General features: G+C 43.8%; 1 long non-coding RNA gene across 1 annotated transcript in view; it reads right to left on the reverse strand.

Annotated features, from left to right (window-relative positions):
* Window positions 1-461: 461 nt before the first annotated feature.
* LOC128340297 (uncharacterized) overlaps window positions 462-25103 on the reverse strand; it is a 57276-nt gene continuing 32634 nt past the window's right edge. Inside the window, exons 2-3 of the long non-coding RNA XR_008313577.1 lie at window positions 3037-3115; window positions 462-1112 (exon numbers count right to left, since the gene is read on the reverse strand). This is a non-coding gene — a long non-coding RNA (uncharacterized LOC128340297). The remainder of the gene's footprint in view (window positions 1113-3036; window positions 3116-25103) is intronic.

Genomic DNA, 25103 nt, shown 5'->3' on the forward strand with positions numbered 1-25103 from the left:
TAACTGTGAGGCAGATGAGAATGGGGAGGAGCCACTGCTGCTGTCATGTGCTTGTAGAAGGGAGCTGCAGGAAGACATCTTGCTGAGGCCTTGGCCTGAAGCCTGGTTCTGGGCTCTTGGTGATTTGCCAGGACAGGTACTAGAAAACTGGGATGAACCCTGGTAAATAGAGACAGGTAGAGGCTATGCAGATATTGATATTAATATTTATACTAAACAATTTTTTGTACTTGACTTAAGTGGCAGAGCAACTCCTACACAAATACTTAATTATTAGTCTTCTTGTTTTTGAAAAATAATCCCCAAGAGTTAGTAATGCTGAGCTGGATGTTTTGCTTCATCATCAGTAAAATCAAAACAAGCTTGGTCAAAAGACCTGCCATTTATCTGCTCCACAGAGTGCTTTGGTTTCCCCCTCCAGGTGCTGTCACAACAGCCAAGAGTTGTACTGAACAGGCAGCAAAAGAGAAAAGTCTTTAATAAATTTAGCTATGAATACTACAGAGGAGTGCTGCTGTGCTTATTTTTGCAGAAGCATTAATGTTTTCCAAGGAAAAGAGTGCTCATTTTCTTTTTCCAAACTACTAGTCTACCAAACATTAACAATATAATTCACCACTTTAACAGGTGCCTTTTTGCTCAGTTTGCAGGGGTAAGTGCTAATTGAGAAAAGTTAGTTAGCTAACTGCTAACTTCTCATTGCTACCACCACCAAATGAAGGAAGCAAGCTGCACCAGTTGGGCCCACTTATCCATGCTCTTGCATCACGTGGCTCTGCAAACTGCCACTGAAGCAGAACCTCGCCTCTGGATTATCCATTGGGTGAATGGCCAACAGGAAGGAGAAGGAGACAGAGGAAGAGAAGCTGCTCATGAGAGCAATGTGTTCTGAGTGAACAAAATGATAACACAACTGGGCAATGCACATGCTCAGCAGCCATCATCGGAAGACTTTCAAAGCTCTGTGTAATGCTCTTGCTCCATCCCACACTCATGTGCGTACATTAGGTGTGGTGATTAGAGCATCATTGGATTCAGTCCCTTTCTGACTGCCACCACTGAAGCACTGGGAAGCAACAACAACAGTTCTTGAGAGTTTTTCTATCAAGGACCTGTGTAAGAGAGAGAGAAAACAGTTTGTTTTAAGCTCTGTTATGAGAGCATATTTCAATGTACATGATTGAAAAGAAAATGTTTAAATGTTGTGAAAAATGTAAGCCAAATAGCCTGCCTCAAAATGATATGAGCTTTGTCTATTGTCTTGGTGTGAAACACAAAACTAACATGTGCAATTCGCAAAAATGGGACTTGTGGCTGAAAGACACCTTGTTTAATTTGGCTTTGATTCCCTTGATGTCGATAACAGCATTTATTACTTTGACCTTGATTGCTACATGTGACTTCAGTGCCCTCCCTGTGTCTGATATCAACACCTAGTCTAACTGTGGAGGCTTTAATGGTGACTGCATAGTCAGTCTCAACAGTGAACTACTCCAACAGTGGAGTACTCCAACTACTCAACAGTGAACTACTCCAGTCCACTCTGAAGGCACCATTGACATGGAACTCATGAGGACATCATTTCAGTGAAGCCAAAGCAAAAGAAACACCGGTCCTCAACATCACAATTGAGAACGTCCACATCGAAGCACACTATTGTTGCTTTGATCTCAATGGCTGCATTGACATCGACAGCTCCATTAATCTCATCCAGTCACCGAGTTCCATCAATTACTACTGTAACTTTGACTTCAACATTGACTGTGACTTTACCGCCAGCATCGACTAAGACCTTGCTATCAACATTGACTACAAACTTAAAATCGACAAAGGATTCGACATCGACCATGACATCGATAATTCCCACATTAATAACAACACCTGCAACTTCAACTACAGTAACCACTCAGTCAGGACTACTGACATTAGAGACCTTGGCAATAAGCAAAGACATTCCCATCTGAATGGAACAGCCACATAAGTATAATTTATTGGCCCTCCCCTCGACATCAAGGAGGGAGTACACACAACCCCCTTCACTGTCCTTTGCAGGAGACCTGGAGTATGAGGAAGAGATGATTGAGATCCCAAAGATACCTTCAATGTCATCTGCACAGCACATCTCTCCCTCAAGAGATGACCAAGGAAGGGCATATGACTGGAAGCAGAAACAGTGGAAAGTGCATCAATATACACATAGTCCCATGAAACCTGCAGCTTGGTAAGTGTCTTGTGCTACTGAATATATATGCAACCTATTCACCAATTCATATGTGTACTCATGACTACTTTCCACAAAGCAAGAGATATGAACCTCATTTGCGGCTTAAACACACGGAAGAACCAACAGATTAATGTGGCCATTATTTCCACCATTCACTGGAGGTCAGAAGAATATCATCTCATGAAGTGACACATACTATCACCTCCTCAACAAGTGCTATCCCAGTTCAACAGCCTGTACCAAGGCCAAGAACTCCACCACAGATGGCAACGGAAGTGGGGAAAACAGCCCCACTAGCAGAAACAGAGCTTGCAACAGCTATGAGAACACATAGCTGTGCTCTTACATCTAATGTCATGTCAGTTTCTACCTCCCCAATGCACTAACCCTCTGGAGATCTAGAAGAATGGACTGATGATGAGAGCTCAGAATCAGAAGATTAAAAAGTGGTCTCCCAAAACCAATTGCAAGCTGAATCTGCAATTATGGAGGTTCCTTCAGAACCTTCTTCAGATGATGAAGTTTTGAAGAAATCCTCGGATTCTCCAAAAGAGGAACACAGAACCTATCACACCTTCATAATTGATATGGTGAATACACTGGGATTAGACCTTAAAAAGGTTGAGATGGATATTAAAGATCCAGTGTTTAACTTCTTGCCGACGACCAAAGCCTCACAGCCAGCAGCTTTGCCAAGGCTTCCTGTATTAGTACAAGCTTCGAAACAAGCATGTCAAAAACTATCTAGCACTGTACCAATCTCAAGAAGGTTACAGAATATGTACAAGGTTCAAGAAGAAAATTGCATTTACCTCTTCAAACAAGAAAATCCATATTATTTAGTAGTAGAATTTGCCTCATCATCCAAGCTCAACAGGAAACTGGCAGCCCCTGTGGACAGAGGGGTGGAAATTTAGATGGGGTGGGGCATAGATTCTATTCCACTTCTACACTATCAATATATTGCCAATTATATGGCATGCATTAGGGGTGTGCATGGAACCGGCTGGTCTGGTTTGGTTCGAGTCTCAACTGGAACAAGAACAGACTGGGCCAGTTTGGTCCAGAACACCCTCGAATCCCTCGGGCCCCTGTTTGGTCCGGTCCGGGGAGGTGGGTTTGTGAACTTTTTTTAAAAAAACTTAGGTTTAGGGTTAAACATACCCCCTCCAGTGGGCGTTCTCCAAGGTGGCGGAGGGGATCCATATATTCATTGTTGAAGTTCATGTCTTTAATGTTTAGATTCTATGATAGCAAATTAGAGTGGATTCATGGTGTGTCATTGAAAATCTCATTTGCTATCATAGTATCCACACTCAGAATACCTCAGAAACAACAGAACCCTGTACACCATGGGTTAGAAACCCATGGGGGTGGTTGGCACCCTATGTGCACTACACCACCACTCGCTCTGGGCCACCCCAGCACCCCCCCAAGTGCACTTATGGGGCTGCTGAAAGCTCCATTCTATTATAACTTATGAGGAAAAACCTTAAAGACACGTAAACTTCAACAATTAACCAAAAATCAACCCTCTGCCCAAATCCTTAGAAAAAATTCAGGTAGCTTCCTTGCCCCTACCCGGCACTACCACCAACCCCACACCACTTTAGGCCACCCCTTTCCCCCCAACGTGAAGCGATACACCCTCCATTATACTTAATGGGGAAAACCTTAAAGACGCGTAAACTTCAGAAATTCACCAAAAATCAGCCCTTTGCCCAATCCCTCTGCAATTGGGGTGGTAGCCTCCACCCATTAGGCACTACCACCCCACCCCACTCTTTTGGCCCCAGGACCTTTTCAATTAAAGTAAAAGGAAAGCAATTTCTGCATTGAAATCAATGGAGGCAAAAAGGTGTGAAATTCAAAGAGACGTCAAACTGAAAACGGAGGGGGGAGAAGAAGACAAGGCTGGCACTTTTCTAGGGCACAAAAAGGAGACCCAAAACACCCGAAAAATTCGGACCCGAAACAGGGGTGATTCGTTTCGGATGCGAAAATTATCGGGTCTCATCATGGGTGATTCGGTTCTGCTCCAAATCACCCGAAATTGGTCGTTTCGGGCACAGATCATTCTGTGCCCGAAATGTTTTGTACATCCCTACAAGCGAGTGGGAAATGGATGGGAAGTCAAGCAAGGCTTCATATAAACATTTTTGAACTTCTGGTTTCTTTCCTGGTGCTCAAGGCATTCAGACCTATGGAGAGCCAGCGTGGTGTAGTGGTTAGAGTGCTGGACTAGGGGAGACCTGAGTTCAAATCCCCATTCAACCATGATACTTGCTGGGTGACTCTGGGCCAGTCACTTCTCTCTCAGCCTAACGTACTTCACAGTGTTGTTGTGAGAAGAAATTTAGTTATGTACTGGGCTCCTTGGAGGAAGAGTAGAATATAAATGTAATAAAATAAAATAAGTTAATAAATACGGTACAGAGAAAAACAGTTCGGGTGGTGATGGACAATACAACTGAGATAGCCAATGTAAACAACCAAAGAGGCACTGGGTCATGTCCATTACGCAGTCTCTCCATCCAGCATTGGAACTGGTGCATAGACCACAAGATTCACCCCATTGTGATACCTATCAAGGTAACAGAGATATGGAAACCAATCTCTTGAGCAGGGATATGACCCATTCAAACACACACGAATGGAGCATCCACCAAAAATACATATCCACCCCAAATACAGGAGATATTTGACACATGGGGCACTCCACAGATAGACCTATTTGAATCTCTGGAGAACAAGAAATGAGAGCAATACTGCACCAAAGGAGGTGCAGGGAAAGACTCCCTAGGGGATATGTTTATCATCATAAACACGGGACGGGGCATACTACTACCTGTATCCTCCAATAGCACTCATCACAAGAGCAGTGAACCAGATAATGTATCACAACACAGATTGCATCTTGATCATGCCAAAATGGCAAAGACAAATGTGGTACTCAACACTATTGTGGATGTCACAGACAGAATGTGAGCACTACCCTTGCATGTGGACCTCATATCCATGGAGGAAGGCAAGGTTCTACATCTGGGAGTGAATACACTGAAACTAACAGCATGGAGGATCATGGGGTTCCCACAAGTGTGGAATTACTAGAGAGAATTCTGTTCAATGAAAAGAAACCCTCAACAAGAAAAACGTACACTGCAAAATGGAAACGGGTTGAGACCTATGCAAACAAGTCCTACAGACCAACCAACGTATCAGTAACACAAATACTGACTTAACTATCCAGTTTAAAGTTGAGTGGATTGTCAAATTTCTCAGTAAAATTTCACCTGGCTACTATCACCAGCTGCCATGTAGGTGTAGATTCCAGCACTGTATTTTTACATCCACTGTGCCAAAAATTTCTGAGGGGATTAGAAAATGTATACACATAAATAAAGAGGCAGATTTGTCAACGGAGTCTCTGTAGTTCTGACAGGTCTGACAGACTTCCCATTTGGACCATTAGCAACAACATCACTGAAATTTCTGTCACTAAAGACAGCATTTTTTAATCACAGTGACCATGGCTATGAGAGTCAGTGAGTTACAGCCTTTAAGAGCTGATATCCCATACATACATTTCCACAAGGAGAAAGTGGTTCTATGTACGGACATAAACTTCTTGCCAAAGATCAATACAAGCTTTCATATCAATCAATATATAATTCTACCCTCATTCTTCCGCAATCCTCAGACTGCTATAGAATGTAAACTACACCACGGATGTCATGAGAGCATTAACCTTCTACTTAAAAAGAACAAAGGCCTTTAGGAAAGACAATAACCTATTTCTCTCCTTCAGAGCAGATAAGAAGTGGGGAAACATCAGAGACTGTCCAGATGGATAGTCTCAGCTATAATAGAGACATACACATGTCAAGAAATAGAGCAGGGCTCCACAACTTTGGCCCTCCTGCAGATGTTGGCCTACAGCTCCTATAATACTGGCCACTGTGATTAAGGACAGTGACTAGGGATTATGGGAGCTGTAATCCAAAAACAGCTGGAGGGCCAAAGTTGTGCAGCCCTGGAATAGAGCCATCAACAGACATGAAAGCACATTCTACACTAGTAGTAAAAAACCACTTGTGGTCCGATGCTGACTGGGGTGGCAAGGAGATATGCTACTGCCCTGCAGTGGTTTTGGAGACTGTGCCGGCAGGGAAAATGCGGGGGGGGGGGGATGAGCACCCTCTCTGATCCTTAAAGGTAACCCCCCTACAACGCTGAACCAGACGAGCAACAGTTTGTGCATATTCCTTGCTGTCAGCATGCACCCGACATCTGCCATTTGAGAGGTCAGCTTGGTGTTGCTGGCCACTCATATGGCACCTTCATTACTCACCTTCATTTCTTCTGTTCATTTTGACCCCACTGCTTTGCGGGTGGGAAATTAGTGGCATCCCATGTGCCAACTAGGGATGTGCACGGAACTGCGGCGGGGCGGTTCAAAGGTGACGGGGGTCTCCCTTTAAGAGTGGGGAGAGGGAGCAATTATCCCTCCTGCCACTCTCCCCCCACCGGCATCAGTTTTTTAAAAAGCCCATCGGGGCGGAAGCGTACCTCTCTGCTGCCCCATTGCCCTCATCTTCCGGATATGAATGGAAGTCACCAACTATGCTGCGCGCGCCGGCATAGGTACATATGCATGCGTGACGTGGGCACGCTTGTGCTGGCACACGCAGGTGACTTCCGGTCATATCTGGAAGACGAGGGCAACGGGGCAGCAAGGAGGTACGTTGCCGCCCTGATGGGTTTGTAAAAAACTGACGCTGGCAGGGGGAAAGTGGCGGGAAGGGAAAGTGCACCCCCCTGCTCTTAAAGGGAGACCCCCACTGCCTTCGAACTGGCGGAACCACTGGTTCTTCTAACCAGTTCGTAGGCCCATAAAGGGCCTCCGCACTGGATCCATGCACATCCCTAGTGCCAATTACCCCCCAAGCCGCTGGGTACTCAGTTCATATTTTAGGAATTTTTGAGGTGTTTAGACTCTTTGGTGTGTAAGGAATCCTCATAGGGATTCATTGTGAGGAAAGTCTATTGCACACCAAAGAGTCTAAACACTTGAAAAAATGCCTAGAACATAAACTGAATAGTACCCCACTGCCTTGTGGGTGGGAGGGGGGTGTAATTGGCACATGACAGTTGACAGTTGGTACTGTCCAGTGACAATCAAAATGAATAGAAGAAATGAAGGTATGTAATGAATCCTCATAGGGATTCATTGAGGAAAAGTTATTATACACTAAAGAATCCAAACATTTGAAAAATAATGACTACACATTTTGCTCCATTACTACACTTCTACAAGGGCTAGAGCTTAGCTTCTTCTTCTTTTTAAATGAAAGCTGGGAATCTGGGACAATTAATAGGAGGAATCTGAATCTCGAATCAATTCGAATAGAATCTGGCATGATTTGATTTGGACCCAAATCTAGCCGATTGACCACAGGGGTGATTTGTTCTGTTTCCAAATCAGGTAGATTCAGGTAGAAATCAATTTGTATCTGAATCAGTTCACACATCCATATTTATTAGGGCTAGGCTCCCTTAGCCCGATTTTGTATGACCGTGAGAATCGCCTTATTGATTTTTTAAAAATATATTTGTTAATATTCAGTAACTGTTAAAACACTGGGAATTATTCATTAAATTATTGCATCTAATTTGCTTTTCCTGCAGTCTTCTTTATCCAGACTTAGAACTAAATGTTTAAAAAACAAATGTTTCCACCGCAACACTTACTTTCATGTAAATATAAAATTGGGCTGTAAAATCAATGGGAAAATAGTCCTATCAAGTTCTATTGCCTTAGTCTTAACTAACTGGAGCCCAGTGAAAACTGCATATGAGGGCTGGGTTGGGCTGGGCTAGGCTATGCATCTTAATAAACACATTCATTTCCAAAAGCCCTGTACCCTTTGGCACAATCTATTAATGGATATTCTAGATATTAAAGAAAAACAAAAGATGTTACTGAACAATAATTGAAATACCTAATAAATATTGGCACTACCACATTTCCCCCCATGGGATTTGCATTAGCACTTTGTGGTGTGGTTTTTAAATTTTTATTTTAAAGATCATTACTTACAGTCTGTTGCCTAAATGGATTCTCAGTAGTGCTAAGATTACTTATCTCACCTTTAACAATGTTTAATGGTCCATAGAGATTATAATTTTAATGTTATCATCACCAATTTACAGTGTAAAGGAATCATCTCTCCTCAGTGATTTTCAAAGAAGCTCAATAGTTATCTCCATAAAGCCTTTTTCTTCACAATAAAGGCACAGTGACTAAGAGAGGAATATCATAGCAAATGGTTATAAAGCTTATCATATTGTTGGAATAAACTAACTCCACCCTTGAGATTTAAATATTCTATGTTGATCTTTAAAAGAGATGTATAAAATGCAATATTTATAATATGAGGGCAAGAAACCAGTATGTAATCTTTAAAAATGTGTAAGATACTTAATTTCTTTTAGAACTGCTACTTATTTATTTCCTGCATTGTGACTGAAGGTCCTAAGGTCCTAAAACATTTTCTAACTTATTTATAAGCACTAGGAATCCTGTGGTTCCCATAGTCCATATGTACATTTTCTCCCATATGATCTAATGTATTATTGGGTATATAATAGTTCTGTACTAGTAAAAAGTTAGCACATCTGCTGGAGAATACTTTCAGAGTATTCTGTGTTGACTTGTGGAGTCTTGACATTGTAGACATAGGTACTGTAGATGTCCAACCACTCTTCCACAGTGCTCTCAGTGCCATTTTAAAACAACAGAACTATTAGCATATATTGGGACTATGGTAATTAGGTAAGTAAGTAAGTTAGTTAGTTAGTTAGTTAAGTTAGTTTTTATACCGCCCTTCCAGAAATGCTCAGGGTGGTTTACATTAAAACAAAACCATTAAAATCAATTAACAATTAAAATAGAGATTATAAAACAGTGTAGAACAACAATTAAAACATTAAAACAATTAAACAATCAGAACGATTAAAAAACCCTGAAAACCAGGTTACAACATTAAAACTCATTAAAAAATATTAATTAAAAGCCTGGGTGAACAGGTGCATCTTTGGAGACTTTTAAAAAGCTGTCAGAGATGGGGAGGCTCTTATTACACTAGGGAGAGGATTCCAAAGCCTCAGGGCAGCAGTGGAGAAGGCCCGTCCCTGAGTAGCCAGCAGACAAACCAGTGGGAAATGCAGACAGACCTCTCCTGATGATCTCAATGGGTGGTGGAGTTCATAATGAAGAAGATGTTTTCTTAAATACCCAGGACCTAAGCTGTTTAGGTTATGACCAGGACCTTGTATTTTTCCTGGAAATGTATTGGCAGCAAGTGTAACTCCTTCAATATAGGAGCAATATGGTCACTCTGAGATGACCCGGAGACCAACCTGGCTGCTGCATTCTGAACCAACTGTAGTTTCCAGACTACATACAAGGGCAGCCCCACATAGAGCGCATTACAGTAATCCAGTCTGGAGGTTACCAGCGGATGTACCACTGTTTTGAGGTCGTTCATCTCAAGAAACGGACCCAGCTGATGTATCAGCTGAAGCTGATAGAAGGCACTTCTGGTCACCGCCTCAACCTGGGACACCAGGGAGAGGCTTGAGTCCAGAAGCACCCCTAGACTGCCTACCTGTTCTTTCTGGGGAAGTGTGACCCCATCCAGAATTGGCAGATCAAAATTGTATCTCGAGTTTCGACCGCACACAATGAGTACCTCTGTCTTATCTGGATTCATCCTCAATTCGTTATCCCTCATCCAGCCCATTACTGCCTCTAGACAGGCATTTAGGGAGGTTATGCTCTCTCCTGATGATGCTGACATGGTGAAATAGATTTGGGTGTCATCAGCATACTGATAGCATCCTGCACCAAATCTCCTGATGATCTCTCCCAGCAGTTTCATGTACAAGTGAAACTTGGAAAATTAGAATATCGTGCAAAAGTCCATTAATTTCAGTAATGCAAACTAAAAGGTGAAACTGAGATATGAGACAGACGCATTACATGCAAAGCGAGATAAGTCAAGCCTTAATTTGTTATAATTGTGATGATCATGGCGTACAACTCATGAAAACCCCAAATCCACAATCTCAGAAAATTAGAATATTACATGGAACCAAGAAGACAAGGATTGTAGAATAGAACAATATCGGACCTCTGAAAAGTATAAGCATGCATATGTATTCAGTACTTGGTTTGGGCCCCATTTGCAGCAATTACTGCCTCAATGCGGCATGGCATGGATGCTATCAGCCTGTGGCACTGATGAGGTATTATGGAAGACCAGGATGCTTCATTAGCGGCCTTCAGCTCTTCTGCATTGTTTGGTCTCATGTCTCTCATTCTTCTCTTGGCAATACCCCATAGATTCTCTATAGGGTCAGGTCAAGCGAGTTTTCTGGCCAATCAAGCACAGTACACTGTATACTTTTCAGAGGTCCGATATTGTTCTATTCTACAATCCTTGTCTTCTTGGTTCCATGTAATATTCTAATTTTCTGGGATTGTGGATTTGGGGTTTTCATGAGCTGTACGCCATGATCATCACAATTATAACAAATTAAGGCTTGACTTATCTCGCTTTGCATGTAATGCGTCTGTCTCATATATCAGTTTCACCTTTTAATTTGCATTACTGAAATTAATGGACTTTTGCATGATATTCTAATTTTCCGAGTTTCACCTGTAGATGTTACACAACACCGGAGACAATATGGAGCCCTGAGGGACACCTTACAAAAGCTCAGATTTTGAAGAGCAACAATCTCCAATCGACACCATCTGGAATCTGCCTGATAGGTAGGATCGGAACCACCACAGAGCAGTCCCTCCCACTCCCAACCCCCTCAGACACTCCAGAAGGATATTATGGTCGATAGTATCAAAAGCCACTGAGAGGCCCAAGAGGACCAAGAGAGTCACACTTCCTCTGTCAATTCCCAATTAGAGATCATCCATCAGGCCGACCAAGGCAGTCTCCACACCATAGCCAGCCCAAAAGCCAGTTGTAAATGGGATAATCAGTTTCCTCCAAGACTGTCTGGAACTGGGAAGCCACCACCATCTCAATTACCATGCCCAGCCACCAAAGGATGGAGACAGGCCTGTAGTTGCTCAAATCTGAGGGATCCAAGGTAGGCTTCTTCAGAAACGGTCTAATAATTGCCTCCTTAAGACAAGGAGGCATCCTACCTTCCCTCAGAGACACATTTATAATCTCTAACAGGCAGAGGCGTAACTAGGGAAAACGGTGCCCGGGGCAAGCACTGAAATGGTGCCCCCCACCGTGCCCCCCCACCCCCCCCAACATACTACATTATACTTAGGTTTTTCCTCACAAGCGCCCGCCGCCAAGCCAGGTCACTGACTGGCCGCCAGGCGCCAGCAAAGCAATGGGGGGGTGCAGGCGGCACGGAAGGGACCGCTCGTGGGGAAGGGGGCACCGACGTGCTCCCCTGACTGCTGCAGTGCTGCTGCACTGAGCAGGAAACATTTGTATTAACAAAAAATTTAAAATTTTTTTTTAAAAATTGGTCATGGCGGCGCCCCCCATGTGACCAGAAAAGATGGCGCCCGGGGCACGTGCCCCCCCTGCCCCCCTATAGTTACGCCTCTGCTAACAGGCCTTCTACAACAACCCCCCTGCCAGATAGTATAAGACATGTTGGGCAAGGGTTAAGAGAACAGGTGGTAGGCTGCACTGTTCCAATCAGCTTGTCCACATCCTCAGGAGTCACAAACTGGAACTGATCCAGCCTAACCGCAAAGGAGGAGTTGCTGGACATCACCACGTCACACACTCAAGCAATTGTGGAGATGGAGTCTAAGGCGGCCCAAATACGAGATATTTTGTCCACAAAGAATTCGTTAAACACATCACAGTGGATAATCGATGGTTCCAGATTCTGATTCAAGGGAGGAAGGGCACATACTAGCCCTCTTACAACCCTGGACAACTCTGCCGGACATGAGCATGTGGATAAAATACGGGCAGAAAAGAATAGCTTCTTTGCCACACATATTGTTTGAGCATAGTTCTTCAAATGAGCTCTATGATGGAACCTGTCTGATTCAAAGCAAGTCTTTCTCCACTTGCGCTCCAATCATCTACCTCGCCGCTTCAGCCCTTGTAGTTCTATATCAAGGGGCCAGTTTTGAAGTGGGCGGAGAGGATGCTTAGGTGCAATCATGTCTATTGCCCTGGTGAGTTTGCTGTTCCAATTCTTCACCAGGGCATCAACAAGATCACCAGCAGAGCCAACACTAAATCCCTCCAAGGCTTCTTGAAAACCCTTTGGATCCAATAACCTTCTCAGGTGGACCATCCTAATAGGTCATTCACCCCTGCAAAAGTGGGAAGTGATTGTGATTCCAAGCTTAACCAGATGGTGATTCGTCCATGACAATGGGGAAATCTCAGGAGTCCCCACCCACGGACCACCACCCTGATCAGAGTGAAAGACCAAATCAAGTGTGTGACCAGCAATGTGTGTCGGTCCCGAGACCACTTGGGATAAGCCCATAGTTGTCATGGCCACTATGAACTCCTGAACTGCCCCTGACAAATTGGTCCCAAAGTGAACATTGAAATCCCCCAGCACCACAAGCCTGGGGGACTCCAACACCAAGCCAGAGACCAAGTCCAACTTGGTCCAGTTTGGTATACATCTAGCTGGGATTCCTACCACCTCAAAAGACAGTGATTAGCTGCATCATGGCAAACATGAAGTGGGAGAAGCATTTATGAAGGAACAGACTGAAGCAATTTAAGGACAGACACCTTGTTGTCAATGTAATAGTCATTACATAATGTTTCTTTTTTAGATTGTGAGCCCTTTGGGGACAGAGAGCCATTTTAGCCAGCTACCTACCTATCTACCTACCTTATTGCTATGTAAACTGCTTTGGGAAACTTTTGTTGAAAAGTGGTATATAAATATTTGTTGTATTGTATTCTGGATATGGTGGGAGGCAAGCAAATGAGAAGAGAGGAAGAAGGACCATGATGGAATAATTATGCTTAAGTTAGTTAGCAAATGCCGGTGCCAGATGGCATGTATGGCCCAGGGGCATGTATGAAGCTCCCATAACTCACTGATTTGGAGGGTGATCCATCACTCAAATGCCTTGTATGATCATGTCACACAGGGAAAACCAGAACACAGAAAGCTGGAGGACATGCAACTAAGTACAACTTCCCAGAGGATTGCTCATCTTGACAGACATGGCTCTGGGGTACTCTAAATCCTCCTTCACTAGACATTGAGACTCAGGAACTTGAACTGAATTTGCAAATCCCCAGAAGGAAAGATTGCAACCTAATTGGTCCTTGCTGATGTTCTGGTAAACTTGCTGCTGCACATTGTGTGTGTCCTCTTTATAGATTCTTTGAACATCATGCTGTGTTACTAAAAAATAAGCCCTTTGCCTTAGATTTGTGATCCCTGAGGCAAGGTATCAAAATGATGTTACAGCTATTCAGCACTTCCTTTCCCCCAAGGGGCAGCAGCCTCAAGTGGATTCTGTCCCAGTAGACAGCCAGAGTGTAACTCTGTTAAGTGGAATCGATATGCAGCTTGTCCCTGGCTGACATATCTTCATTTGAAAGGAAACAAGAACTTGACTTCTTCAGAGCCCATCTTTGAAAGTGTAACAATCCTCAGAAGTGTATAGCTGTAGTGGCTAGAAAACAGAAAATAGTAACTGAGCTTTAATTATAAGAAATCAATGCTATTTCTTTCACCCAGGGGTGTAGCAAGGTTAAAGTGGGCCCAGAGACAAGATTTTAAAAGGCCCCCCTCCCCTCACTGAAGCTCAGCTCATGAAGTAAAGCAGTCTTAAGAGAGGCTGAATAGTGGTAACAAAAAGCGAAAACCATATATATAGATATATAGATATATAGATATATAGATATATAGATATATAGACACACACACACACACACACACGTGCCACAACAGAACATCATCCTAAATTATTTTTAAAAAGGTTTTGTAAATTGTGCATGATGCAAGTCATTTAATGATACTAGAGAAAGACATGCTATTCTGGTAGCCCCAGGTCTTAACATTCACATCAATTTTGGAGGATGAATACAACTGAAGGAAGCACATGCGGGTGCATGGCTGGGGGAGTCAGTCATGTGACTTGCCTCTGGGCCTCCCCCAAGGCAGTGGGCCTCCAGACAACTGCCTCCCCTTGCCCTATTATAGTTACGCCCCTGCTTTCAACCTAAAAAAACCACCTCTCTCATCTTGATTGTTCTTTTTAGTCATGCTGCCCCTCTTTCTGAGTTGACTAGGGGCCTGTTCAGATGATACTTCATCATCCACTGGTCCCAGCATATACACAAGGACATGTAGTGTATGACAAACATATACACAAGGACATGAGCTATATATTGGTACATTAGTACAATGGTACGGGAGATGGCAATGGTAAACCCCTCCTGGATTCTACCAAAGACAACTAGGGATGTGCAAGGAACCAGGTGGGGGAGGCTTGAAGGGGGGGGATGCCACTTTAAGGGCGGGGGAGGGTGCACTTACCCATCCTGCCACTCTTCCCCCACCGGTGCTCAGTTTTTAGAAAGTCCATTGGGGTGGCAGCGTACCTTCCTGCTGCCCCATTTGCCCCATTTACTAGAACTAGCCAGAAGTATCTAATGCACAAGCATGCACGTTGTGCCCACCACGCACACACACACACCATGACATGCCCGTGCCCATGCCTGGCACACGCAGGCTCATCAGATACTTCCGGTTAGTTCCAGTAAAGGGGCAAACAGGGCAGCAGGGAGGTATGCTGCTGCCCCAATGGACTTTCTAAAAATGGAGTGCCGGTGAAGGAAGAGTGGCTGGAGGAGTCAGTGCACCCTCCCCCACCCTTAAAGCAGCACCCCCCACCTTCAAACTGGCAGAACCACCCACTGTTCGAACCGGTTTGGAGGCCCATAAAGGGCCTCTGAACCAGTTCTGTGCACATCCCTAATGACAACCAAAGGGCTCTGTGGTCACCAGGAGATGACACCCACTTGACAGCTGATTTTACATTAGTACTATTCAATGCACTAGAGTGTCTTTCCCTAATCACATCCGGGGGCGGGGGAGTCCTAAATGATTCCTCTTCTAGTTTAAACTAATATTTGTAGCATGTGTAGAGTGGTTCAGTTCAGACAACCCCACTACACACACAAAGGAAAAGGTGCCCTGGCACATCTGGAGGGGAAAAAAGGATATGCACACTCACAGCATACACACATCTTTATTGCAAGTGCTAGGGCCGGCCCTGAAAATGCAAAATATCTTGAGGATATACCATATTACAGGATGGTTCAAGCAGAGCATCCTTGTCTCTTTAAAAAACACTATTGCATGTTGTGTTTCCAGGTTAAAATGTTTTTGTTTTATTGAAAGCACTTTGCTGCTAAAGAAATGCTCATTTTTCTGGAAGGGGGGTTCCCCCAAGGAGTCTATAACTGGATTCTCCCTGCTATAGGCAATGAGTTTTGATTAAAGGGGACAGCCACACAAAGGCATTTCAGTAAGACTATGAGGTATAGCAAGGCTGGAGTGGGCCCTGGTGTGGTGTTTCTGGTTAATCCATTCCTTGATCTAGGCCAGCTCTTGAGTGGTGATTTAGTTACTATTTAGTCCTGGACTGGGGGTGGGGTAGATAGCGAATCAGCAGAATAGAAAGTAGTTTGTGTTTGCCTTGCTGCGCAAAAGAACCTGAACAATTTCATCAATACGTTCTTTAATTATACTACCCTACCTAATCCTTGTGTGCAGCAACCCTTCCCTCGCTGGATTCTACATCTGGAACAAAAGTAAATATGAGACTGTATGTATTTGCTGTTGAAGAAATGAAAGGACATGGTGCAAAACAAAATAGTCTTAGCTTACCATTTCACTCCTATGCAGATAATATCACATGTTCCCCATTAATTCAGACACTTTCACACACACACATGCACATGTGCATCCCCCGGCTCAGAAATATATCTATCATAACATGTACACCTACTGCCTACTTGCATGCCTCCTGGAGAGGGTTCATCTTTTTTGAAGCCAAGACCAAGAGGAGTTCTCCAGTCAGGAGCTAACAGCATGTCTGCGAGCTGGGAGGGGGACAGCGAAAACCAAGCTTTTACCCAGCCAGTGCCCCGCCCCCCCCCCGTTAATTTATTGCTATGCCCCTGACTATGACTTCTTCAAAAGACCTTATCACTTACAGTTGAGTGTGGTTGCTCACATTTGCAAATGAGTTCCAGCAATAAGCAGTTTAGTGGAAAGTGTTCTCTGTATTCTTTCAGAGGCCACTGCTGTTTTAATGGAGGGCTGTGCGAGTTGGTAAAGTCGGGCTAGGATATTGGAAATTCTGGCCCCCCACCATGAGGAACTAGCAGAATGCAGGGCAGTTGCCTCTGGAAGTGTGGTGGCGGCGGCAGCTCTTGAATTGCCAACCCTGTGCTGGTGCAGAGATGGCTTAGCAGCTGAAGAGATTCTCGGGAGCATCCGGTGGTGGGTGGGGGGTGACACAGGGTAGCCTGGGAAAGCACATGAGGCGTCGGGGAGCAGGGATGGATTAGCCTTTTTGCTGCCCATAGCATTGCTACAAAAAATGCTACTGTGCAGTGGCAGTAGGCTGCAGGGAGCGGGGTTGAGAGGAAACGGTCCCTCTTTGCCCAGGTCGTGGCTGCAGCTGTAGTGAGGGTGAGGGTGGGGGGCAAGGAGAAAGTCCCCTCTATGTCATTTTTTTTAAAAAAAAAAAAACTCTGTTGCATAGTGGCAGTAGCTGTGGGGAGGGTGGGGGCGAGGAGGAGAGAGCTCCCCTTATGTCTTTACCTTTTAAGAACATAAGAATAGCCCTGCTGGATCAGGCCCCAGGCCCATCTAGTCCAGCATCCTGTTTACCACAGTGACCCACCAGATGCCACTGGAAGCCTACAGGCAGGAGTTGAGGTCAGAGAGGGAAAGTGGGATGCGGCATGGTGCTGGTGGCAGAGACTGCAGGGAGCGGGGCAAGGAAAAGAGAGGTCCCCTTTTTACTGGAATGGAGGCTGCAAGCTCCTTCCAGCTGCCCTCCCTCCTTGCAACTGACTGCACAGGCCTCTTGCCTCTCTGCTGAGCAGCCCGTTTCTTGCTTTTCTTCACGTGGAGGGAGGGCAGGTACCAAATTTGCTGAATGCACTACTATTTACACACCAGAATATGTTCAGGGAAAGGTTCGATTTTTTTTTTTTTGGAGAGGGTTTTTAAATAAAATAAAATAAATTCTGAATATATACATATTTATTTGTCAAATTTGTACACCGCCTCAAACTTTCATCTCTGGGCAGTTAACAATAACATAAAACAAGTTAAAACAATGTAGGCAATCTAAAAATCAAACACAGATTAAAACTTAAAAATTCTAAAAGCTGAAAAAATTGGGTGAAGAGGTGGGTTTTCAAGTGCTTTTAAAAAAACTGTCAGCTTTTATTAAAATATAATCATATTTTAACTGTTATTGTTCTCAACAGATATTTAACACTCAACAGTCAGATCAATCGTTACAAAATGACATCATGCCCAAGAAAAGCAGAAGATCTTTCTCAATTCAAATGTACTACGATTCAAATTTACAATATATGATCATTATTCAATCAGATGCATAATGTTTGAAGTTGAAATCCTACAAATTTCAAACTGTTCTTTTACTTTTATTTTTCGAGTACATTAATCAAAAATTCTATTACATGTATTAATTTCTTGAACTTTCCTATAAGTGTAATCAATGCAAAATGACTTTGCCCAGTCAACAATAGACCTCACCTAATAGTTATTATATATTCCATCTTTATTGTCCTAGGAGCTCAGTGCAGCATACAAGCATTACTCCATTTTTTCATCACAACTTTGTGAGGTCAATAGATTAGACTCGGAGATAGCAAAGGCTAATTCACATGTTATGTTCAACACTCATAAGTGTACAGTGTACACAAGTACAGATCTGTATATAGGTGCAAACATTCCCATGTGGTGCTAAACGCAGGTACAGAAGTACACTTCCACTCTGTACCATGCATTTGAAGGGCCTGTATCCGGCTTCACTTTTTAAATGAACACAGGTACAGTCATTCACACTAATATGTGTACGAGTGTACAGATATTTGTACACTCGTACAGCATAATGTCTGAATTGGGCTATAGTGGCTTAACATCACCCATTGAGCTTCATATCTGAATAGGAGTTTGAACCTAGGTCTTTGCAGTCTCGGTGACCCATGGTGGATATGTGGTAACACTTTTCTCACCATGAAGCAGGGTGTTATATCTTACTAGCTTACTTGATCAGCTATAACATTTATATGCATGATGCACTGATAAATTTCCACTTGGTAAATGGTAATAAACTGAATTCACCCTATGTGCCCTAAACATACTAAATAAATAAATATTTTTGTTTATTGTTTTAAAACTTCAGTTTTAGAGTTTTTATTGTACTTTAAATTGTTTTAAATTATGTTGATGTTTTAATGGTTCTACAGTGAGGGAAATAAGTATTTGATCCCCTGATGATTTTGTCCGTTTCCCCCGACACAGAAATGACCAGGCTATAATTGGAATGGTAGGTTTATTGTAGCTGTGAGAGACGGAATAACAACAAACAAACCCTCAAAAGCCCAGTGCCCAAAAGTCAGCGATGGATTTGCATTGTAGTGAGGGAAATAAGTATTCGATCCCTTCACAAAAGATGTCTTAGTACTTGGTGGCAAATCCCTTGTTGGCAATCACAGAGGTCAGACGTTTCTTGTAGTTGGCCACCAGGTTTGCACACAACCCAGGAGGGATGTTGTCCCACTCCTCTTTGCAGATCCTCTCCAAGTCAGAAAGGTTTTGAGGCTGATGTTTGGCAACCCGAACCTTCAGCTCCCTCCACAGATTTTCTATGGGATTAAGGTCTGGAGACTGGCTGGGCCACTCCAGGACCTTCATGTGCTTCTTCTTGAGCCACTCCTTTGTTGCCTTGGCTGTGTGTTTTGGGTCATTGTCATGCTGGAATACCCATCCACGACCCATTCTCAATGCCCTGGCTGAGGGAAGGAGGTGCTCACCCAAGATCTGACGGTACATAGTCCCGTCCATCGTCCCTTCGATGCGGTGAAGGTGTCCTGTCCCCTTAGCAGAAAAACACCCCCAAAGCATAATGTGTCCACCTCCATGTTTGATGGTGGGGATGGTGTTCTTGGGCTCATAGGCAGAATTCCTCCTCCTCCACACACGGCGAGTTGAGTTGATGCCAAAGAGCTCAATTTTGGTCTCATCTGACCACAACACTTTCGCCCAGTTTTCCTCTGGATCATTCAGATGTGCACTGGCAAACTGCAGACGGGCCTGTACATGTGCTGCCTTGAGCAGGGGGACCTTGCGGGCACTGCAAGATTTCAGTCCTTCACAGCATAGTGTGTTACCAATTGTTTTCTTGGTGACTATGGTTCCAGCTGCCTTGAGATCATTGACAAGTTCCCCCCGTGTAGTTCTGGGCTGCTTCGTCACCGTTCTCATGATCATTGCAACTCCACAAGGTGAGATCTTGCATGGAGCCCCAGACCGAGGGAGATTGACAGTTGTTTTGTGTTTCTTCCATTTGCGAGTTATCGTGCCAACTGTAGTCACCTTCTCACCAAGCTGCTTGGCGATAGTCTTGTAGCCCAGTCCAGCCTTGTGCAGGTCTACAACCTTGTCCCTGACATCCTTCGACAGCTCTTTGGTCTTGGGCATGGTGGTGAGTTTGGAAGCTGAGTGATTGCTTGCTTCTATGGACAGGTGTCTTTTATACAGGTACTGTAACAAGCTGGAATTAGGAGCACTCCCTTACAGAGGGTGTTCCTCATCTCAGCTCGTTACCTGCATATAGTGAAAAGACACCTGGGAGCCTGAAATCTTGCTGGTTGATAGGGGATCGAATACTTATTTCCCTCACTACAATGCAAATCCATCGCTGACTTTTGGACACTGGGCTTTTGAGGGTTTTTTTGTTGTTATTCTGTCTCTCACAGCTACAATAAACCTACCATTCCAATTATAGCCTGGTCATTTCTGTGTCAGAGGGCAAACGGACAAAATCAGCAGGGGATCAAATACTTATTTCCCTCACTGTATATTGTGAACCGCTCAGGGACCTTTTTGTATGTGGTGGTATATAAATGTACTCAATCAATCAATCAATCAATCAATCAATCTGCTATTCCCACTAGGAGTGAGAGAAAAATAATAAGCTGGGTGAATGCAGTTAGAGGAAGAGAATCAACTTGTGGAAAATAGGAGGGGATATAGGACCCACTGGCCTTGGGTGAGGAACTATAGAAACAGATTCCCTTGGCAAACAATGTATGATGAAAGAAGCTGTTGTGAGGCATAGGAACATAGGAAGCTGCCTTATACTGAGTCAGACCATTGGTCCATCTAGTTCAGGATAATCTACACAGACTGGCAGTGGCTTCCCCAAGGTTGCATGCAAGTATCTCTCGAAGCCCTATCTTGGAGATGCCAGGGAGGAAACCTGGAACCTTCTGCATGCAAGCATGCAGGTGCTCTTCCCAGAGCAGCCCCATCCCCTAAGAGGAATATCTTACAGTGCTCAGACATGTAATTTCCATTCCCCATTCAAATGCAAACTGGGGTAGACTTTGCTTAGCAAAGGGGAGAAGCCCTTCTCAAAGTTGATCTATGCATTTAAACTACAAAGTAGGCTTTCAACATAGAGGATGAAGTCAATTAAAAGAAATAATCCTTATTTTGTTCATTTAATCTGGTGTAGCTTGATAATAATAGAGCCCTTTATTAATCTTGCTGAAATAATGTTAAAATAAAAAGAATATGAGGTAAACCTATGGCTGTTTAAAGGCAAACCCTGAGAGAAATCAGTGTTGCTTTGTTACTTGTCATATAGAATCGATATTATAATTGCATTCATAATTCTGCTCATCAATCATAGTGCCAGCACTATGCCTGATAGGCTGGTGTTACAGTGCATATTTGTGCTGCTAATCTTACTTTGCTCTGCTTTGTTTTAGCAGTTTGATGCTAGCATATAGGTGAGCACAAAATTCCAAGGTCATGAATCATTATTGCTTTCTGTGGCAAAAAAATTCAGGTTCAGTTACAGCTCTAATGAAAAAAATCTGAAGATGTGTTGAGCAGAATCCAGGCTAGTGTTGCGACAGCATACACTGTTTTGTTAGCACAAGGACACTGATTAAGGATGTTGCATAAGGAAAATAACCTCTGTTCCAGGCTAGTTCTTGTGCTAGCAGTAGATGTTGCACTACCTATAGTGCTACATGGGGCACTAGCTAACTGTTGCACTGCACAATACATTGCATAGCCTCTTGTGCAATATGAGGCACTAGCTAATTGTTGCACACAACATGTCGTACCTCATATATGTCCTGGAAAATGTTTCTACTGTGCAACATTGCAGAGTAGCACAAACAACTTAGACACTTATCTTTTCTCATATTACATAAGCATATTTGTCTGGATCTTGCCCATTAAAGTTTAGCAGAAGGTGAAATGTAATAAAGAGTGTTTTCATAATTGTCACCATATACTTATTTCTTTGTATCTCTCTCTTTCCGTCTCTCATCCCCCCACACCCCAAATACCCTTACTGCATTCTCCAACAATCTGCAGAAAGAAACTGTAGATCCAGTGTCCCAGCTCTTTGGGATGGAGGAATGACTATGATTTATGTAGGAATGGGGAGGTGGCACAGTGCTGTGTGTGCGTGTGTGTGTGTGCGTGTGTGTGTGTGTGTGAGAGAGAGAGAGAGAGAGAGAGAATGTTTCCCATTTCCTCCAGTGCTGATGAGTTCTAGGTGTACTGCGAGTATAATATAAATAAAACAAATATTACCTCTAGCAGTACAGTATACAAGCAGAATATAAGGCAAATGAACACTTCTACAGTAGGCAGTAAATCTATGGAATTAATTGTTAATCCATGAAATAAAGTTCACTGCCATAAGATGTGGTGATGGACATTAGCTTGGATGGCTTTGAAAGAAAATTAGTTAGTTGCATGGAGGAGAGGTATATCAGTGGCTACTAACCTTAATGGTAATATGTGTGTCCCCCGTCCCCCACCCGGCATGCAGGCGGTATGCCTCTGAATACCAGTTGCTGGGGAACAATGGCTGGAGAGGCGTATATCTTCGCCTGCTGCTTGTGGGCTTCCAGAGGTATCTGATTGGCCACTGTGAAAAACAGGATGCTGACTTAGATGTGCCTTGTCCTGATCCAGCAGGGCTCTTCTTATGTTCTTAAATCCACCCCTCTTGTATCAGATTTCCAGAGCATGGCTTTGTACCCCAAGGCATTTCACTTCAACTCCTTCCCTTAAAAATTCTCCTTTCTCAGATCCTATTTCCACTCAGCTGACGAACACTGGCTCCAAACTGTTCCTCTTCCCCCTTCCACTAACTGTAGAGTGTCTTGACCCAAAGTCTATTATATTCCAAGGTCAGAGAGAACTCTAGCCATGAGGACAACCTCTGTCATTTAGTCCCATTGATGGAACATCAACTGATCATTGTCGACCACTATTAGCCAACTACTTGCTTAACAAAAGATGGTTATTCAAAAGCCATAACAGCAAGGAATACATGAGGGTAAAGAGGACCACTGGGAAGCCATGCTGTCAAAGAGCCATGGGGTCTTTGTGAGTGCCAGGAAGAAAGTTTGACCAGATCCCCTGCCCCCTAGGGCTGTCACAGCCCTGGGATAGTTTCATTTCCCCTCTCAGCAGTTGGTGGAATGGCGGAAAGGGAGCTCCTTTCCTTGGAAAGCAGTTCTCTTTCAGCGATTCCAAGTACCACTGGCAGGGGAAATGAGGAAGTGAAACTATGCCAGGGCTGTGACAGCCCCATTCTCTTCACTGGCCCCACCCCCTTGCATCTGATGTCAGACTCAGGGGAGGGACCAATGCCTGGCAGGGGAGAGGAGAGCCCATCCTTCCCCAGCCAGCATGAAATTCTGGCTGGAGAGGAGTGTGCCTTGTGCTCCAGCTGGCAAGTGCTTTGCTCGCCAGCTGGGTGCAGGAGCGGGCAAGGGGGTGCCCTGACTAAGAGTAAGGGGGAGTCTTGGAGGCCCCCCAGACCAGTGTTCCCTCTAACAGGGATTCCCAGGTGTGGCTGATTAAAACTCCCACAATCCCCAAGCAAAGGCTATTGCAGTTTGGGATGATGGGGGTTATAGTCAACAGTATCTGGGAATCCTTCTTAGTGGGAACACTGCCCCAGGCTCTTGGAGCCTGGGGACAATTGTCTCCCTCTGCTCAATGATGACTATGCCTCTGAGCTAGAGGGTGAAATCTGTTTGGGACTGCAAGGAGTGTGGACATCCGGATAGAGCTCTGGGGCAGAGCAGGGTTTGTTATTGGAGTTTTTATGAGCTGATTCTCCAGGAAGCTCTGGAGACCTTTCCCATAGGGAGTGCTGAGACTGCTGAGTGTGGAAAACAGGCTTAGAGTAGTACTGTGTTGGGAAGTGGTTGTATCTAAATTGGGTAAATGCTTTGGCATGTGTTTGAGACTTTAAAAACTCTGAGGTGGACAAGATTTGAGGGAAGGTGTGTGTATGAGTAAGGTATAGGAGAGTGGTGGTAGTCTCTAACTCAGCAGTCAAGATCCAACACTTTGCCCCTACACCACCAGTTTCCTGTTTATGTTTTAAGCCTGACCAATTGAACTCTGTGCTTCAAGAGTGGCATCTTTGCTCTGCCTGCCTGAGCCCCCAAGGCACCCAATGTCCACTAAGCCCTTTAAGAATGACAGTATATTATGTCTTGTTTACACAGTCAGGCAGGTGTTATTGACTGGTTTGTTTTATCCAGACATCGAGTCCTTCCCAAGGATATTAATATTCATATTAATATTAATAATAAAGAGGAGTTCTGCTGCTGCTGCCACAAGAGAAAAGCTACAAAAAGAGTGGGAATTGGGGGTGGATCCTTTGGGTCAGCATTCTTTACAACCATTGTTTTGATATAAGCATATCAGGGACTAATGGCTAAAAGATTCATTTATGTGTTATGACAAATAATTGCATTCTTTCCAGACTCACCTCTTTCTTTATCATTTCCCAAAATTCCCTAACCCTAATTTAATGGGAAGAGTGGATTTGCTTTTGATCCTTTCTCTCCCAGGATACAAAGAATGCTCTCATTGTAAAAAAAAAAAAAAAAAACCCGACAAAAACACACACTCCTCTCATGGCATTTAATTGATGGCATGGCCTTTTGGCCACTCGGCTCATGAATAGGTATGTTAGGACTTTCAGATTTTGCTTCCTTGCTGTAACATGGAGTTGTTCTCAAGGGAACCTCTACTTGACTTTCAGACCTCTCATTTGGAACTGACATTATACACCATTCGTCATTATCAGTGTCAGAAGCCATATCAGCAACAGAGCATCATGTTTGCAGATGACATGGCTATGTTTGCTTGGGAACAGTATCCTCTGTAACAGGGATTCCCAGATGTTCTGGTCTATAACTCCCATAATCCCTAGCCAAAGGCCATTGCAGCTGGGGATGATGGGAATTGTAGTCAACAACATTAGGGAATCCCTGTTAGAGGGAACACTGCATGGAAATGATGGTTCCAGTTCATAGATATGCAGATTCTCATTTAGGTGAAAAGAGACATATTTTTTGTCCTGGAATGTGTGGTTTTACTTTATTAAGCTATTCTCTAACCATGTGCACATATTTGCTTCTGTGGTGGGACATATATAGGAGCTGGTGAGTGAGTGAGTGTGTGGGTTACCCTAGTAACCAGGCACAGAAGGTTCGGG

This window comes from Hemicordylus capensis, chromosome 1 (assembly GCF_027244095.1).
Source record: "Hemicordylus capensis ecotype Gifberg chromosome 1, rHemCap1.1.pri, whole genome shotgun sequence".
NCBI classification, from domain to species: domain Eukaryota; kingdom Metazoa; phylum Chordata; class Lepidosauria; order Squamata; family Cordylidae; genus Hemicordylus; species Hemicordylus capensis.